Raw genomic sequence first — 7,293 nt, forward strand, 5'->3', positions numbered from 1 at the left:
TTTTATGTAATGATAATAACAATGTTCAGCTTTTAATTTGGATTGCTCCTCAGGAAACGGTTTCACATCTCAGGACGTGAGAAGGAGAGAGGATGACGAAGAAGAGACGCACAAAGGCAGATCTAAACCTGAGCTGGCTGACATCTGCTGTCGCTTTCGATCTGTGTATCCAAACCTCTGTAGATTTGCACTAGTTCTCTGATCTAATGTGACTTCCAACCTATCTGCATCACTCTCTCCCTTTCACTCTGTCTCTCTCTCTCTCTCTCTTGTGAGTGCTCCTTTCACGGCAAATGGCTCCTGACACGGGCAATGACAGAGGTGGTTGGGCTTTGGTGTGAAAATCCGTACCGCCACTCAGGAGGAGGTGCACCTCGCGTTCCCATGGGTCTCTCAAGGAGCTGATCCCTGTGTTCTTGGGTAAAGCACTAGCTTCCCTTAAGTCCTGTGACACAGAAGGCCAGTGAACTGTAAAATCTGAAGGCTGACATTGACTTGACACATAACCATGTAAGAGCCACTCCACTTGAAACACACAAACACACACACTGAGTCGTAAACACGCAAAAAAACCAAAAAAAACATGCACAGATAGCCATAGTCACACACTTAAGCATGCTCATTAAGCATGTAGTGCACTCCAGTGTAAATGGATTCTTGAAGAGGCAATGCTGCCTGGTCTTTTTTTCATTAAGCTGTCATTCTCTCTGCGTTTATGTGGCGAAGGCCGCGCCTGAGGCTGCGGTGCTGCTAGGCCCGATAGTCCCCGGCCATCTCCATGTCGTTTGGCCTTATTTGCCGGTGTAATCTGGAGGAGTGGGATCATCCCGTGTCTCTGGGCCTGTGTGGCTGTGTCCTGCGGAGCCTCTCAGCCTCAGGGTAATGAGATTGCAGACAGGATGTGGCTAATCGCCTTTCCCTGGAAGACAGGCTGAGTAAGAGGACCAGCAGACCTCGTACCTGCTGAGAGGTAGAGTAACCGCTCACTCCCAAGTCTAACCTCAGCCATCCGCCCTGGTGTGTGTGTGTGTGTGTGTGTGTGTGTGTGTGTGTGTGTGTGTGTGTGTAAGACAGCGTTCGAGAGAGGACCAGCAGACTTCATACCTGCAGAGAGGGAGAGTAATCCACTCCAAAATCAAACCTGAGGCACTCAGCCTGTGTGCGTTTGTGCATTTGCCCTTGTATGTATGTGTGTTTTTCTGTGATTTTGTGTGTCTATGTGTGTGCGCCTGTGCGTCTTTGTGCGCATCTTTGTATCTCTGTATGTGTGTGTGTGTGTTGGGGGAGGGGGCCGGCTCTGACAGACTGCCAAGGGGAGGAAGAGTGTGTGAAGGAGAGCGGGAGGGCAGCCTCGCTGTTCTGCTCTGTTTCACCATAACTGGGTTGTCAGAGATGAGGATGGGCACTGATTTGAGTGCCACAGGAGCCTGACTGGGTGCGGACTGAGGGCTCTCATCCATATTCATTGTCATATTATCATAACACTTCATTGTCCACAAAGACAGGGAAGATGCTTGAAGCCTTTGAAGACGATGACTTGATGATGTACATTTTAATTGCCTGTGATTCAATGGGACAGTATCCATCTTGTTCAGTGTAAATTAAGAAGCACAGCCTCTTGTTAACATTACTTTTGAGAAGTAATGTGAGGGAAAACAATTCCCCTAAATATGAATACATCATCTACTGCTTGTAGTCATTGGTCCTTGATTGTTTCAGATGTCAGATTTGTGTTTATTAAATGTAGTTTGTGACACGGTAAAGTGGGCTGATTGCTTCAACAAGCATTCAGTCATTCTGCTACACATGTGGCTTGAGAGTGTGTTAATCTCCTTTTATCCTGTGTGGTTTGGATACAGTATAAACCATAACATCTCAACTACCACGGTAGAGAGTGTGTGACAGATTTACTTGTGCGTAGACTCTTCTTTTCTCTCGGTCTCCTTCTGTCAACCTCCCCACACAGGCAGAAAGACAGACAGAAGAGACACACACACACACACTCACACACACAGCGGCATGCACAAACCTTATTTACCAGAATCTCTGTAATGTGTCTGAACCCACTAACCCCTTGACTGATGGCTGATGTCTGATTTAAGTGCTAAAGTGGCGAACATCTGAGGTGAAGTACACACATTTACACATATGATCCAAGTCCCTGGACCAGCACACGCGCCCAGTTCCCTTCTTCAACTGAATCGGGGGATACTTGTAGTCACATCAGGACTTGCAGTGAATAATTCACTGGATTAACATAAAAGTTTAAAAGAGGGAGTGAGTGACACATGCATGGATAGCGTGAGGAAAGGTCCTTGGGAGTATGGGCTTGGTTTTCCAACATTACTTCCCTGGGATTTATAAAACCTTCCCATGCCATGTCCAATGTTAACCATATGCTTAAAGATTAATGTTATATGTGAATTTTCAATGTGAAATTCAAGATGGGCCATGAAACTTTAAGGAGTCATCCAAAAAAATAATTCAAACGAGCAAGTTTCTGGGAGTATGTCTCAGATCGTGCAAGCATGGACTGTATAGTGTTTTCTGTTCATACATGTTCATTAGCCCGCTCTTGAATCTGTTTTGTGCATTAAAGCTGCACAGAATTATTCAGACAAACCCACACAGGACACTGCACTGATTATCAGTCATGTTTTGGAATATGTTTTGTATAATTTATCCATAGCATGTAAGCTTCATGTTACCAATGCATTATGATATTGTTGGCTTTGACTTTTTTGTTGTTTACTCCAAGGCAGTTTTTTCACCATAAAGATTTAAGATCTCAAGGCTTTGAACTTTTACATTTCCTCCAATCTATTTAATATACTACCAACCCACTGGGATACAGTTCCTCCCCCGCACAAGATGGTTCTCATGCTCTAGGAGAAGCAGCAGGTCCTTCTGTCGCTCACACCCCGCTGAACAGATCTGGTGTGTGTGTGTGTGAGGTGACAATTCATTGTGTGTTTGGGGTGTGTGTGAAACAGGAAAGCGAGAGGGAATTGGAGGAACAGAGTGTGAAAGAGAGAGCAGTATGAGGCATGCTGCACATTTTGTGAATGTTTGTGTGGCACACACACTTGCATTTGTTTCCCTGCCTGCCCACTTGTCTTCTCTTATTCTAATTGGGGCTGGATGAGCCCTCTCCTGGCTTCGCCTCAGCGTGTGCCTGCCCTCCGTGCTTCAGTGACTTACTAATGTGTCGAGGAGTGTGTGGCACAGACTGCTGCTCCACACCTCCTTCAATCCCCTGAGGGAGTTGGGCCAAGCAGATGGGGAGACTACTGTGGTGCTTTATTAGTGTATCACTGCAGGTTGTGTGTGTGTGTGTGTGTGTGTGTGTGCACGTGCATACAATTAATGCCTCTTCATAACTACCACACATGTGAAATAAAAAAAAAATGTGAATGAGACTTCCGTCTTTGCAGATGAAGACTGCAGAGGACAGAGCCACATACAAATTACTTTTTCATACGACAATGGACACCAAAAGGCTTTTTCCCTTCCCATTTTCTTCCTGACATTGACAATGAGAGCCAGACACGGTCTGACTAGATAGACTCTCCCAATGAAGTGAACCCACTTTCACAGTGTGGAGGGCTGTTTTTCACTTTCTTTTTTCAGAGGGCAAGCGGGGGAGTTTGCAGCTGCCACTCGAAGGCACATATGGGCAGAGTGGTGGTGAGATGGGGGTGGGGGGGTGGGGGGGTGCACATGGCCCCCTCAGTCACACTTTAGAGAGGGATGGTGGAAGAAAATGGGCAGCTCTCCGCACACATGACTGCTATGTTATATGAGGACAACTTCCACAAAAGAGAGTGAATAAGAGGAGAGAAACAAGCCTGTGTGTTTTGTATGGCTTTTAAAAGGTAAATCCACTCTAAGCTGACATTTGTGATGTGATTAACACGACTTAAGTGTACCTTTACTACTGGAAAATCAGCCTTGGTACTGTTACAGTGTTCACATCATTTTTCTTATATTCATTAACAATGCAGCAGCACCAAAAATGGCAAAAAAAAACCCAATACAAACAATATTTACAAACAATGTTTGGACATTAATTAAATAGTTTCTGTCCCCTGTTTGTATATTTGTTTAGTTGTGTAGCGGTACATGATTGAAATAAACCAATCAATCAATAAAGATACCACAACATGTCAGTGAGAGAGTTTTATTGCACTGAGCTTTGTTGTTAATATATTGCTTAGTGAAATATGTAGTGGCAGTATTCTTGCTGGCTGGAAAAATGTCGCAATTAACACCCTGGTACTTCTACAGAAGAACAGAGCAAAGTTAGTCTTATGCTTGTCTCTGTCTCTCTCTGTGGCTTTCTTTTACACACACAAGGACATTAAGAGAGATTCAGAGAAACCATTTTTTCCCCCTATATTTGTCTTCCAATATGCCATGTGAATCCTTTTTAGAGAGCTGGAAGGGAAAACAATATAATCCAATTTGTCCCCACTGCCAGCCTCGTGCACATATTTATTTTCATGATGTTTATGAGAGTTGGAAAGAGAAAAAAAACAAGCTGAATTGGGAAATATCAAGGCCATGTTTTGGCAGAATTTGGAGATCATGAGTAGGCATTTATTTCATGTTTTTTCAATGAACTAACAATCATACTGTATGTCATTTGAGTTGATTATGTGAATGCATTGGCATGTCATTGCTACACAAAATGCAGTGAATGTGTTCCAATATAATTACGGGTGTAGATTTCCATTAAGGGGTAATTGAAATGATCATGTACGTGTACAGCTCACATGATGTGTGCATTTACATTTTGCATTGTAGTGCTTTGTCATCTTGTTTGAAAAGATGCTTGTCCAGATGGGCTCTGGTGGGAATTAAGAGCACTCAAGCACAAGTAGAATGACAACTGATACTCCACAGACAGACTACTATTACAACTAATGGACTGCATCAATAAGAGAAGAAGCTGCATTCGCCTTGAGGTAAAAAAAACAAAACACCGATTTTACTGATTCAAGTTAATAAGCCTAATTTACTTGGCACCCATTCAGAGAGATATAATGCTCACAACTTCCCATTTTATATGACAAGCCAATTTCACTTGTTCTGCAGGATCGATATTCGCAGAAAAAAAGGCCCTAAATATAAAAGGGGAAAGTGAGGGATGAGGACCTTCCACTATATGAAAATGCACTGCGTGGCTCGGCGCCCGTGTTTGAGGTTGATGATCAGATGATATCACCCTGGCACCACCAGTCTGGGCGGTTCCTTTTCCCGTCTGGGGTTGCCATGAGAGATGGACAGCGGCTCTCCAGGGGCCAATGAGAGAGGTTGTCATTAGAGGCACTTCCTGTAAAAAGTTACTTACGAATATCAGCCTCATAAAACACGTTTAAGTGTTTGTGTGTGTGTGTGTGTGTGTGTGTGTGTGTGCGTGTGCCTCTGTGTGTGAGAGATCGAGAAAGAGAGAGAGAGAGAGAGAGAGAGATAGGAACATGATGCAAAACAATGCCTGAAACTACGTTTTTTTAGTGGGTATCTCATACAACAAATAGCACTGTATTTAAGGCGTCCCACACTGGTAGGAACAAGAACATACAACATGTATAGCACAATGTCAAAACATGTATTGCAAGGGAGTCCTTCATCATGCCTGAGTCCTTCATCATCCGTAGCTGCTGTGTGTTGGTTGCTGCATCAGGTGGTGAGTCAGCGTGGTCGCAGCCTAAATGAGGTTATCCCATCCGTCCGGAGGGGCTGACACCGGAGGCTGAGCTACCTCACTGCCCATCCTATCTGAGCAACAGCTGAGGCATCACACTTCCCCCAACAGCCCGCTGAACGCATGATGTCATCTTCACTGCTATGTTTACATGCATCAGCAAGAGATTAACTCTGACCATGTATAATTTCCTGTTGCTCTTTTTGTCCTATTTCTCTCTTCTCTTTCTCTCTCTGTGTCATTAAAACCCAGCCTTTTTGCTATTACCGTTTGTCATTTTCTACTCTTCTCTCTCTCTCTCTCTCTCTGTCGCTTTTTCTCTCTCCATCTCCCCCAACAGAATCCCTCTTTCGCTGCTCTCTCTTCTCCCTCTCTTCCTGTCCCGCTACACCTCCCTTCCTCGCTGCCTCGCCTCCCTCCAGCCCCGCGGGCCGCGGCGGCATGTGCGTTGCAATCTGCAGCCCCCGGCGCTCCCCCGTCTCCCCAGGCCTCCCCATCACCCTGAACCCTCCCCCTTGTGCTTTTAGGCCCCTCTGTTTTATTCATGAGCTTTCTGCGGCTCCTGTCATGTCTCATCGGGGCCACAGGAAGGCACAGTGTAAATAATGGAGCATCCCCAAAGACGTGTTCAATGCTGACTGTCACAGCAGCGCACCATGCGCTCCTGTGGATAGGACAGGACAAGAGTCTGTGTTTCTTTGCCTCTGCAACACATATGCCATGCTCGTAACGCTATTCTTACGCATATGGTGAATACAAAACGTAGTTACAGGCATGCACATGAACATATTGTATTCATGTGCCACATTTTGTTTCTCAGACGCTTTGCTCGAGTACTACAAAATTGCGATAAATCACATACAGTATACATTTTTTTATTTTATTTTAAGTAACACTCACCGTTAACTTTTTGTGTATTCACACAACACTATTATTTCCTAGTTATTTCCTTAGTTATCTCAACACATGACAACCAAGACTATATTCCTTACCGTAAACAAGCCGAGGTTCATTTATCAAACAAGTGTAACATTCTCCCATCGCTGGAATCTTTACCATTGATCACCTCTGGGCGTTTTATTGGCATGATCCACAGCAGAGGTGGTTCGAGGCAACATCCCATCAATGATCTCATGTGGAATCCTTCCTTAAAGCCCATAATAGGATGCACAGATCAATATTGTTGTGAATGAGAAATCAGGGCAGCGGTGTAGGGAAGCAAGACCCTCACTTAATTCTCACAGGGCCTCCTTTAAAGGCAAGTCCTTAAGATGATCTGCTTGTAAAACACTGCGGTGTAATTCCTCAAACACAGCCAACACAGATCCTTTTTGTCTTACTAATATGCCCCTAGGATATTTGTTCTATGTACAACAATAAAGCACGGATCAGGGCAGGGTCGGGGCCCGGTTAGGAGGATAGTAAAGCTCTTTGAGCCAAAGATAGTGTCCTTGTAATTTGCCTTTTCTCTGCGACATCATCACTCACTCTGCAGGATTCCTCCGTTATCAATTTGCGGGGCATCAGGCATGTTTACGACTCACTATAGATTGGACAAACAAGCCGGTAATGTAAAGTGGGCTCAA

The sequence above is a fragment of the Centroberyx gerrardi genome, chromosome 8 (genome assembly GCF_048128805.1).
Source record: "Centroberyx gerrardi isolate f3 chromosome 8, fCenGer3.hap1.cur.20231027, whole genome shotgun sequence".
Classification (NCBI taxonomy): domain Eukaryota; kingdom Metazoa; phylum Chordata; class Actinopteri; order Beryciformes; family Berycidae; genus Centroberyx; species Centroberyx gerrardi.